The sequence below is a fragment of the Cucurbita moschata genome, unplaced genomic scaffold, assembly GCF_002738365.1.
Source record: "Cucurbita moschata cultivar Rifu unplaced genomic scaffold, Cmos_1.0 Cmo_Scf00078, whole genome shotgun sequence".
Taxonomy (NCBI): domain Eukaryota; kingdom Viridiplantae; phylum Streptophyta; class Magnoliopsida; order Cucurbitales; family Cucurbitaceae; genus Cucurbita; species Cucurbita moschata.
The window spans coordinates 721,439-734,211 of NW_019268594.1; the positions used below are offsets into that span (position 1 = coordinate 721,439).

A 12,773-nucleotide genomic window follows, 5' to 3' on the forward strand; every position below is an offset into this window, starting at 1 on the left:
ATTAACTTATCCTAAAAATGACCGAGAGTGGCCAACTATATCTGTGCCACTTACTTCAAAATGGCCACCTAGAAAGTTGGTAATCCATTCGACATGTTTGTCAAATGGTCAAAGGAAGATATTCAATCAACTAATAAAAATGAATAAGGAAACCTCAGGCTTTTATCTAACAGGTTTTTCTTCCTCTGCATCGCTGTTACCCATCTTTAATGGTGAGAAATATGAGTGGTGGAGCATCAAGATGAAGACCTTCATGAGACTATTTCTTCATGAATTGCAACAGCAACCACATCAAAGCAAGCATTGTCAATTCTACAGAAGGAGTTTCAGGGAGATTCAAAGGTCATAACAGTGAAACTGTAATCTTTAAGACGTGATTTTGAAATTCTGCTCATGACAAATGACGAATCAATTGCTGAATTTTTGTCAAGAGAAATGACAATAGTCAATGCATACCTATGGAGAGAAAATTTCGGATAAAACAATTGTTGCAAAGGTGTTGAGAAGCTTAACTCCAAAGTTTGACCATGTGGTGGCTTCCATAGATGAACGGATGGGCTCACTTCAGGCTCATGAGTCAAGAATCAATAGATCATCAGAAAGGGATGAAATAAAGACATGATAGAGGAGGGCTCACTACAAGTGAAGGAGAGAGCCAACAATGAAAAAGAAAATATTCATTTAGCAGGTAGAAGTCGTGATAGAGGAGGATTTTGTAGCCTCCATGGTGGTCGCAGTAACAGGGGTAGATGGAGAAATGATGGACAAAGGCAATTCAATGAACAAAGAAATGTCATACAATGTTACCATTGCAGAAGGCATGGACACACAAAAGCTAATTGTTGGTATAAAGATCAACCAATGAATTTTGCAGTAGAGAATGAAGAAGAAGAAGAAAAGATTTTTATGGCGTGTATTGATACTAATCCAAAAAAAAGTGACTTATGATTTGTTGATAACGGATGCTCGAACCATTTGACAGGCACCAAATCCTTATTCAAAGAGCTTGATGAGACACAAAAAATTAAGGTGCAACTTGGAAATACAAAAGAGATGCAAGTTGAGGAAAAAGGTACAGTAAAAGTCAAAACCAGTCAGGTAAGATAAAACAATTAGATAATGTTCAATTTGTACATGATTTAGGGTACAATTTATTGATTGTTGAACAATTGATGACTAGAGGACATTTCGTTCTATTTGATGACAACACATAAGAAATCAGGCCATAAAGTTCAAATTGCCATAAATTCAAATAAGATGTTTCCACTAGGTGTTTCTAACATAGAAGATTTTGCTCTTACTGCTAGCACAAAAGATGACTCAACATTATGGCATCTTAGATATGGACATCTTCATACGAAGAACCTGGAAATACTCAGGGATAAAGGTATGGTTTTCAGATTACCAAGAATTGATTCAACTAATTTATGTGAAGGATGCATTTATGGCAAACAAACTAGAAAGTCCTTTCCTGTTGGAAAAGCTAAAAGAGCTCCACATTGTCTACAACTAATTCATGCTGAATTATGTGGGCCAATGCAAACGAAGTCCTTGGATGAGAGTATATACTTTTTACTATTCATCGATGACTATAGTCAATTGAGCTGGGTTTACTTCCTACAACATAAGTTAGAACCTTTTTTAGAAGTTTCAGATTTTTAAAGCTATGGTGGAGAACCAAAGTGGCTATCACATTCACAGATAGAGGTGGCGAGTTCATATCTAAAGAGCTCAATCTGTTTTGTAAAGAAAATGGCATCCAAAGGGAGTTAACAGCTCCCTACACTCCAGAACACAATGGAATCACTAAATGAAAAAATCGAACTATTGTAGAGATGGCAAGAAGTATGTTAAGTAAGAAGACTTCCAAACCAATTTTGTTGGAATAAACTTAAATGAAAAGGGTAGTTTTATTTTTTGTTAATTTTAGTAAGCTTTGAAACTCAGTCGTGGAAGGAAAAGGCTAAAAGGAAAATTGAAAGGTCAATAACTATTTCAAGAATAGTGAGAATTATTTTAGGAATAGTGGATTAGAAAATGATGACATAGTGATAGCCATTTTTAGTCTTTAGAAAACCTATAAGTTAGTTTGTTTTCCATTGTAAAAAAAACAGATCAAGTAGAGCAAAAGAGCAAAGAGCAAAAGTGGAGAGGACAAAAAGTACATAGCAAAAGAAAAAAGGTTTTTCAGAATTCTTTGTCTCCTTGTCTCTCCCCTCTCGACATCTCCTTCACAGTTTCGTGAGTGTCATTTTAACAAATTAGTATTAGAGCAAGCTTTTATTTCAACAAATTGGTATCAAAGCCGATGGCGAATACGATGAGACAAATGCCGCTACCACGATTAACGAAGACAAACTACGAGAATTAGAACATCCAAATGAAAGCTCTTCTCAGTTCTCAAGATGCATGGGAGGTGGTCGAAGAAGGTCTTGAAGAACCGAAGGATACCACGGGTTATATGGCAGCGCAAAATAAGGCGCTAAAAGAATTGTGATCAAAGGATAAGGTAGCATTATACATGCTGTTCTGGGCTGTTGACGAGTCGGGCTTTGAGAAGATTTCCAAGGCAACTACTTCAAAAGAAGCGTGGGACACTCTAGAAAAGGTGTTCAAAGGAACCGAAATCGTGAAGAAGATGCTGCAGGTCGTCCCCAATCACCTTGAGCAAGTCGCGATTTCAATCGAGATATTGCTTGACGTGAACGACCTAACGGTGGAAGAGGTGACTGGAAGACTGCGTAACGTCGAGCAGTGGAAGAAAAATACCGTTTCAGCTGTCGACAAGGAGGGTCGTCTACTCCTCACTAAGGAGGAATGACTTGCACGCCTAAAGCTCTGTGACGGCACCGGCGAGAGCAATGGGCCCTCCAGCCGTAAAGGCTGTAAGAAACCATGGAAATCTCACCGGCACATGCGCGGGAAAGAGGCGGATCAAAAGAAGGAGGGGCCGACTGATGACGGGCCAATCGAGTGCTCGTACTGTGGGAAGAGAGGTCACCTGAGCAAGAATTGCTGGAGCAAGCTCAGGAACAAGGAAACTACCGAGAAGGCCCATGTGGCTCAATCCGAGGAGGACGAGCCGGCCCTTTTCATGGTGACTACATCAGTCCTACCTGACGTCCCTAATCTTGAGGAAGTGCTCCCCAAATCTACAGAGGTAATCGACAACGACATACCTGCTCTGGTGAGCGTCGAACCTGAGGAAGAGCTCCCCAAATCCACAGAGGTAATCGACGACGGCATACGTGCTCCGGTGAGCATCGAACCTGAGGAAGAGCTCCCCAAATCTACAGAGGTAATCGACGACGACATAACTGCTCCGGTGAGCGTTGAACCCAAGGAAGAGCTCCCCAAATCCACAGAGGTAATTGACGACGGCATAACTACTTCGGTGAGCGTCGAACCCGAGGAAGAGCTCCCCAAATCCACAGAGGTAATCGACGACAGCATAACTGCTTCGGTGAGCGTCGAACCCGAGGAAGAGCTCCAATTGGGCATAACGAAGGCACCAGCTGGGGAGCCAATTCAACTGAAGGAGGAGCGAGTGTTCGCTCAAATCGGTGAAAGAGTCGAGCAGCAAGAGCACCGGCGATGGGTCCTCGATATGGGGGCAACAAACCATATGACCGGGGCCAAGTCTGTGTTCTCCGAGCTTGACTCGGGGATTCGCGGGACGATGAAATTTGGCGATGGCTCCGTCATCGAGATCAAAGGGCACGGCACCATCCAGTTTGTCGGGAAGGGAGGCAAGCATCACAAGCTGACCGACGTCTACTTCATCCCGAGGCTCAAGGCTAATATTGTGAGCCTGGGTCAACTCGATAAGGTCGGCTGCCACATTTCCATCAAGCGCGGGCTACTTAGGATCTGCGATAATCGACGATGGTTGCTCACGCAAGTTCGGTGCACGGCAAACCACCTTTACATCCTAGAGTTGGAGATAGAGCAACCAATCAACCGCTCGGCCAGGTACTGGAAGATGGAAGACCTATTAGGAAGAGGCGAACCACTTAGACTTGCGGCGCGCCAACTTAAAGAAGAGGTGGCCGAACAAGACGTGGAGTCTGGAGGACATGCCGCTAGGGACACCGAGCCATAGGGCTCAAATCGGAGTTCAAACAAAATAAGGAAGATATACCACAGGTTTTAGGGGGAGATTGTTAGATAAAACCTGAGTTTTTCCTTATTTAGATTCACACGATTTCATTAGTTGATTGAATACCTCCGTTTGACCATTTGACAAACACGTCGAATGGATTACCAAACTTTTAGACGTCAATTTCTAGGAGGTGGCACAGATTTAGTTGGCCACTCTCCAACCATTTTTAGGATAAGTTATATTTAAATAGGAAATCTATTTAGAAGATTTCATAACCTGATTTGAAGCACAGTCAATATTTCAGCAATTCTCTCTCTTTGTTATTTTACGCGTTTTATTTTCTTCCAACAACTTCTCGTCAACGATTTCCTCTCACCGAAAAGAAAAGGATTTCCCTGGTCGATTATCGAAAAGCAACACCAAGTGTTGTTTTTCTTCTCAATTTCTTCTGGGACAATCTTCTCTTCATAAAGCTCCATCTCCGTCAACTCTAGTGAATCGAGAGTTTGGACTTCACAAACTTGTGCTGTAAGTAAGGCTGGCTCATCCTCATCACTTTGCGTCTCAGCCAAGTGCGCCTGATCCTCCCATTTCTTTGATCTACAGTCGGATGCATAATGGCCAATCTTTTGACAATTATAACACTTCACCTTCCGACATTCTGAGGCATAGTGGTCTCGGCCTTGACAATTGTAGCATCTTACCTTGTTCTTGTCAGCCTTCTTCTCTTGATGAAATGAGTCGTTTCCACATCCATGACCAATCCCTCTCCAACGACCACGGCGACCTCACCCTCGGCTATGGCCTCCATTCTTGCTACGTTCTTTTGCTTTCCATTCTCCTTGAGTCAATAAGACATGATCAGCATTCTCTTTGTTGCCACCGATCCGTTCCTCGTATGCTTTAAGACGACCGATGACTTCCTCCATGGTCATCACCTTTAAATCGAAAAATTGCTCTATTGCCGATGCGATATGAAGAAACTTAGGAGGTACTGAGCGGAGAAATTTTTTCACCAAGTATGCCTCTTCAAACTTGTCTCCAAAAGTACGTATTTTATTAACAACTCCTGTCAACCTTGCTGCATAATCATCAATAGTCTCGGACTCTTTCATATTCATAATTTCAAACTCAGTCTTTAGAGTTTGGATCTTTGCCTCCTTTACACGTTCAGCACCGACATGAATAGTTTTAACGTCTGTCATGCTTCTTTTGCTGTCTCTTTCTCTGCTAACAAAAACAACATCTCCTCAGGGATTGCTTGATAGATAGCTGCTAAGGCCATTTGATCCTTCCTTTCATCAAGACTATCCAGAGACTCAGTTGATTCGATTGCGTCCCATACCCCTTGAGCACGCAAATAGACCTTCATCTTCATAGCCCATGCTGAGTAGTTGGTTCTCGATAACGTCGAGTATTGGAGTGATACCAGACCTTCCTTTGTTGTAGACTTCGACGACTCTCCTCTCTCTAGTGTTGTTATATTTCTCAGCATGATCTTTGGCATGTAACCACGCTCTGATACCAAATGTCAAAAACACTCATACAAGAAAGAGACAACACACAGAAAAAAATAAGCAAAACCAACTTCATTATACTTCAACTTGTTGCACTGTACATATGTAGACAGAAAAAAAAACTAAATAACTGCTAATAACCTATAATAACTTCCCAGCAACAACTGCTAATAACTTCCCTTGCTATTAGCCACAAATACTAAAACTGTAATACAAGATTAAACAAACTAGCAAGAATTACCGGAAGGAAGTCAGCCCATAAGTGTGAAGTGAGTATTCAAGAAAAAGATGAATACTCTAGGCAAGATTGAGCGGTACAAGGCGCGACTTGTTGCGAAGGGATACAAGAAAAAGGCATGAATCGACTATGACGAAGCGTTTACTCCCGTTGCTAGAATGGAGACATTCCAATTACTTATTTCCCAAACAGCTTAATTCAAATGGCAGATTTTTCAAATGGATGTCAAGTCAGCATTCTTGAATGGTGTGCTTGAAGAAGAAGTATACCTCGAACAACCTCCCGGGTACATGAAAATTGGAGAAGAGAAGAAGGTACTAAAATTGAAGAAGGCATTTTACGGGTTGAAACAAGCACTACGAGTATGAAATACTCGTATCGATACATACTTCAAGAAGAACAGGTGCAAGCAATGTCCCCATGAACATTCACTTTACACAAAGAAGAGTGGAGGTAATGTGATACTTGTCGCTCTTTATGTCGATGACCTCATCTTCTCAGGCAACAATGATGAAATGATAGAAGAGTTCAAACGCACAATGACACGAGAATTTGAGATGACAAACTTGGGCTTGTTGAAGTTTTTCCTCGGTTTGGAGGTTAAACAAGGAGAGACAGGTATTTTTATATCACAGGAGAAATATGAAAAGGAGATTTTGAAGAAGTACAAGATGGAAAATTGCAACCCGGTATCAACACCAATGGAACCAGGCACAAAACTCTTTAAGTACGATGAAGGAGAACGAGTAGATGGAAATAGGTACCGGAGCCTGGTGGAAGCCTTCGCTATCTTACATGCACAAGGCCAAATCTTTCATTAAGTGTCGGCATAATAAGCCGGTTCATGGAGGAGCCAATTTATTCACATTGGAAGGCGTTGAAGTGAGTCCTACGATACATCCAAGGAACGGTGTCACTTGGGTTACTCTACTAAAAAACAGAAGATTACAAGTTAGTCGGTTACTCTGACAGTGATTAGTGCGGAGGCATAGGTGATCGGAAAAGTACATCGGGTTATGTATGCTTCATGGGCAACACAACATTTACTTGGCTTTCAAAGAAACAACCGATCGTGACACTCTCGACGTGTGAAGCTGAGTATGTAGCAGCATCTTGGTGTGTGTGCCATGCAATATGGCTTCAAAATTTGTTGAGTAAGATGGAGATAAAGCAACGAGGTGCATCCGTAATACAAGTTGACGACAAATCAGCAATTGAGTTGGCCAAGAACCTAATGAACCATGAAAGAAGCAAACACATTGACGTTCGATTTTATTTTATCCGAGATCATGTGAAGGAAGGAAACGTGGAATTGCTGCATGTGGCAAGTCAGAATGAAGTTGCGGACATCTTTACAAAACCGCTACCGAAAGTACTTTTTGACAAATACAAGAAGATGATTGGCATGACAGATGGCAGGAGCATTTAAGTTTATGGAGGAGTTTTGTTGGAATAAACTTAAATGAAAATGGTAGTTTTATTTTTTGTTAATTTGAGTAAGCTTTGAAACTTAGTCGTGGAAGGAAAAGGCCAAAAGGAAAATTGAAAGGTCAATAACTATTTCAGAAATAGTGAGAATTATTTCACGTAGTGAGTTAGAAAATGATGACATAATGATATTCATTTTTAGTCTTTAGAAAACCTATAAATTAGTTTGTTTTACATTGTAAAAAAAAAGTAGAGCAAGTAGGGCAAAAGAGCAAAGAGCAAAAGTGTAGAGAATAAAAAGTACAGAGCAATAGAAAAAAGGTTTTTCAGAATTCTTTGTCTCCTTGTCTTTCCCCTCTCGACATCTCCTTCACAGTTTCGTGAGTGTTATTTTAACGAATTCGTATGAGAGCGAGCTTTTATTTTTACAAATTTTGGGCAGAAGCTGTAGCAACATCTATTTATCTATTAAATCTCTTATCAACAAAGACTGTTATAAATCGAACTCCTTATGAACATGGCATGGAAGGAAACCATCTATAAGTCATTTACGAGTTTTTGGTTGTGTTACTTATGCTTTGAAACATCCTCAAACTTGTCAAAAGCTTGATGAAAAATCTGAAAAATGCATTTTCATTGGCTATTGTACTCGATAAAGGCTATTGTGAAGCCATTAGAGGCGGAAGCGGCAAATAGCTTCTACTCGGAGTTTTGCATTTCGGGATTGATTTATAATAATGAGGTAAATTTCTTATTTCTTACTTTGTACGCCGTCCTTCCTATTAGTTGCAGGTGTAGTTGCTAAATCCGCTCAATTTCGAGAAAGCAAGACAAGATGAATGAGACTTTATAGAAGGAGAAGCCCATGAACCGGTAGTAGTAGTTAGTTAGTTAGTTAGTATTTCCCCGGAACCTCGGTCTGTCAGCTTCGCTCCTTCAACTGATGAAACTCATTCAATTCAATTGCCTTAACTATTTCTGCCCCTGATTGAACGAGGTAAGTAACTAGTAGTCTTTCTCTCTCCTAAACCGCTGTCTGAGTCTTCAGTAACAAATTCATTTACTAGACCGGAAGAAAATCGCTTTCAATCATAATTGCTCTTTAGCTATCAGCCATTAGTCCTCTTCAAGCAAGCAAATATAGATAGGAGATCCACTTGTTCAAGGTTGGCAGCAAGCGTCAGTGTAATCGCAATCCCTATTCATCATTACGAATAGATCATAACATATGAACAGTCAGAACGAACTAGCAGTTTGAAAGGTTGACCTATTCGGGAATCTCTGGATCTACGCTTATTTTCAACTCCCCGAAGCATTTCATCGCTTAGGAGGGTTCTGAAATAGTTCTGCATCAGCTCCTTTACTTACCTATTTACCGAGAAACCGAGATAGTGAAACCGGAACCGTCTTGTCTTCTTTCTTCCTTCCTTCATTCACTCCCCGGAACCGTAACCTTCTCCTGTCCCTTCTTTATCTTGCGGCAAGGCCCCCTATGGAAAGGGTTTCAAGCCCTCAACGGCCTTCAGGTCCACCCGCCTACTCAAGAAATCCGAGACCTGTTGTAGGAGAGAAGCTGCTTGACTGATAGTTTAGATAGTAAAGGCAAATCATTCTGACTATTTCTTAGATTCATGGCTTGGTATCTTTCATATAAATTATACAACCTCTTTAGTGAAAAGATTTTAGTTAGAAGGGATGTAATATTTAATGAAAACGTGAGTTGAGATTGGAGTAAAGAATAGGAGCAGCAAAAGATTACCGTTGAAGTTTCTCCAAATGAAGAGACAAGGGTCAACTTCAGTGCATCTCCTAGTGCCTCCACTGCAACACAAAATTTGTGAAATTCATCATCTTCAGCATCATTAAATAGCAACTCTTCTCTTGAAGAACTTTCGAATGAGACACCTCCAAGGAAGTAGGAATCTTTAGCTGACATATATGCATCATGTCAATTTGCTCTTACTGTTTCAGACCCTATGAGTTATGAAGAAACAACTGAAAAAGAAGAGTGGAAGAAAGCCATGATAGAAGAGATGCAGTCCATTGCGAAAAATGGAACATGAGATATGGTTGACTTACCAAACGAAAATTTCTATGGAAATTTACAAGAAGAGGTCTATGTAACACAACCAGAGGGATTCATAAAGAAAGACAAAGAAACAAAGGTATACAAGCTGAGACAGACATCATATGGGTTAAAGCAGACACACTTACGAAAGCTTTGTTAAAAGAAAAGCTCTGTACTTGACATCTGCAACTTTAAATCAAGGAGGAGCGTTGAGATATGATTAAAAGTATTCAAAATTGAGATATGATTTAAAGTAGTTGAGATATAATTCAAAGTTATCAAAGTACCAAGATTTTAGGAGATTGTTAGTAGATTTGAATTTATCTCGGATTTCCATAATTTACTATTTCTGGTTAGTGTATAAGCCGATAAATATTGGAATTGTGGAACTCTTTAAGCACTGCAGCTTTGATCTATTCCTTTCTCTTTCAATATCCCTTTCCCAACATACACCGTATCAAGCATGGTTTGAAAAAGATACCGAAGGTTCTGTTAGATAAAACCTGATTTTTCCTTATTTAGATTCACACGATTACCTTCATTCTCCGTTTTACCATTTGACAAACACGTCGAATGGATTAACTAAGTTTTAGATAGGCAATTTAGGAGAAAGTGGCACAGATTCAGTTGGCCACTCTCCAGCCATTTTTAGGATAGATTATATTTAAATAGGAAATCTGTTAGAATATTTTCACAACCTGAACTGAAGGGCAGTCAAAATTTCATCATTCTCTCTCTTCTTATTTTACGCATTTTATTTTCCTTCTAATAACCTGTTGTCGACAATTTCCTCTCACCAAAAATAAAGGATTTCCTGGCCGATTTTGAAATCCAACGAGTGGTATCAGAGCCAAGTTGAAGCCATCGGTATATATCATTGCGGAGGAGCCAACTTATCAACAATCAAGTTGAATAGCTTAAGTGGCTAGAGCGTCGACCTAACAACATATAGGTCTCAGGTTCGAGTTGAAGAAAATGCAAAGTGCAAAAATAAACACCATCGTGGGGTTTATCTCGAGCAGGCTCGCTCATTCCTCCACGTCGCCAAGTGCTGGCATCTCCATCACCACCATGAAGAGGCCGTGGCTAACGCTGTGATGACGGGCGTCGAGTTGTCATTGAGCGAGTGATCAGGGAGACAACGACCGCCGTGGTTCAATATCCGATATTGACAAGGTCCAACTATACCGCCGTGGACCTTGTTGATGCGCCTTAACCTACAGGCGTGTAAGGGTTATTGGCATGCTCTCGAGCCAGAGGAAGGAGAAACGATTGAGTATCGGGAGGGGGATCAGCTGGCGTTTGCCGCCATATTTTACGATCTGTGCCCTCAGAGATGCTGGCATCTCTCTCCACCAAGCGCACTGTGCAATCGGTGGGAATCCAACGTTGAGCCAGAAGGAGCTCTCGGAGATCCGCTTTAAGGATGGCGAATTCGAATCCGTTGATATGATTTTTCAATGCGGATCACGGGGCTCGTCAACAGTCACCACACTTATGGGCCCTCCAGCCGCAAAGGCGGTAAAGAAGCCGTGGAAATCTCGCTGGCGCATGTGCGAGAAAGAGGCGGATCAAAAGGAGGAGCCGACTGATGACGGGCCAATCAAGTGCTCGTACTGTGGGAAGAGAGGTCACCTGAGCAAGGAGACAACCGAGAAGGCCCATGTGGCTCAATCCGAGGAGGACGAGCCGACCCTTTTCATGATGACTGCATCAGTCCTACCTGACGTCCTTAATCCCGATGAAGAGCTCCCCAAATCCACAGAGGTAATCGACGACGGCATAACTGCTCCGGTGAGCGTCGAACCCGAGGAAGAGCTCCAATTGTGCATAACAAAGGCACCGGCTGGGGAGCCAATTCAACTGAAGGAGGAGCGAATGTTCGCTCAAATAAGTAAAAGAGGTGAGCAGCAAGAGCACCGGCAATGGGCCCTCGACACGGGGGCAAAAAACCATATGACTGGGGCCAAGTCTGCGTTCTCCGAGCTTGACTCGGGGATTCGCGGGACGGTGAAACTCGGCGACGGCTCTGTCGTCGAGATCGAAGGGCACGGCACCGTCCTGTTCATCGGCAAGGGAGGCAATCATCACAAGCTGACCGGCGTCTACTTCATCCCGAGACTCAAGGCTAATATTGTGAGCCTGGATCAACTCGATAAGGCCGGCTGCCACATTTCCATCAAACGCGGGCTACTTAGGATCCGTAATGATCGACGGCGGTTGCTCACGCAAGTTCGGTGCACGGCAAACCGCCTTTACATCCTAAAGCTGACGATAGAGCAACCAGTCAACCTCTCGGCTAGGTACCAGAAGATGGAAAACCTATTAGAAAGAGGTGAACCACCTGGACTGGCGGCACGCCAACTCGAAGAAGAGGTGGCCGAACAAGACGTGGAGTCTGGAGGACATGCTGCCAGGGACACCGAGCCATAGGGCTCAAAACGGAGTTGAAACGAAATAAGGTAGATATACCATAGGTTTTAGGAGGAGATTGTTAGATAAAACCTGATTTTTCCTTATTTAGATTCACACGATTACCTTCATTCTCCGTTTTACCATTTGACAAACACGTCGAATGGATTAACTAAGTTTCAGACGGCAATTTAGGAGGAAGTGGCACAGATTCAGTTGGCCACTCTCCAGCCATTTTTAGGATAGGTTATATTTAAATAGGAAATCTGTTAGAATATTTTCACCACCTGAATTAAAGGGCAGTCAAAATTTCATCATTCTCTCTCTTCTTATTTTACATTTTATTTTTCTTCTAACAACCTGTTGTCGACAATTTCCTCTCACCGAAAATAAAGGATTTTCCGGCCGATTATTTGAAATCCAACAGGTTCATCACTTTAAAATCTTCGGGTGTCTTGCTCACGCCAAGAATATATATGCACACCTTCCCAAACTTGCTAATATTAGTGTGAAGACAATTATGTTGGAATATGAAGATGGAACCAAACCTTATAGACTATTGGATCCACAAAAGAATAGAATTATGGTGAGCAGGGATGTGTTGTTTGAAGAGGAGAAAAAGTGGTATTTGGAAGACATTAAAAACGGTGATGATGAACAAAGAGAAACTTTCATCGTTCAAATTTCAGAAAAATATAGTAGAATAGAGGGGAGGAATATTGAGCAAATCGAAGTTGATTCAAATGAAAGGCAAAGGGAAAATTCGTCCTCAACTTTATCAACGCCAGACAATACCTCAAATGCATCATCATCAAGCTCGTCGATCCCAAAAAAAATCAGGTCTCTAAAAGATATTTATAGAGAACTAAACGAAGTAGTGGGGCTTTGTTTTCTTTCTATAGAGGAGCCAACCTCATATGAGGAAGCTGCTAAGAATGAAAACTGGAGGAATGCCATGAAGTCTGAATTCTCTCCATTGAAAAGAACAGAACGTGGGAACTCACAGAT

At 41.6% G+C, this 12,773-nt stretch overlaps 1 long non-coding RNA gene across 1 annotated transcript in view; it reads left to right on the top strand.

Moving 5' to 3' along the window:
- The first annotated feature begins 1,453 nt into the window (after positions 1-1,453).
- LOC111438589 overlaps positions 1,454-12,773 on the top strand; it is a 22,514-nt gene continuing 11,194 nt past the window's right edge. The window contains exon 1 of the long non-coding RNA XR_002709697.1: positions 1,454-1,463. This is a non-coding gene — a long non-coding RNA (uncharacterized LOC111438589). The remainder of the gene's footprint in view (positions 1,464-12,773) is intronic.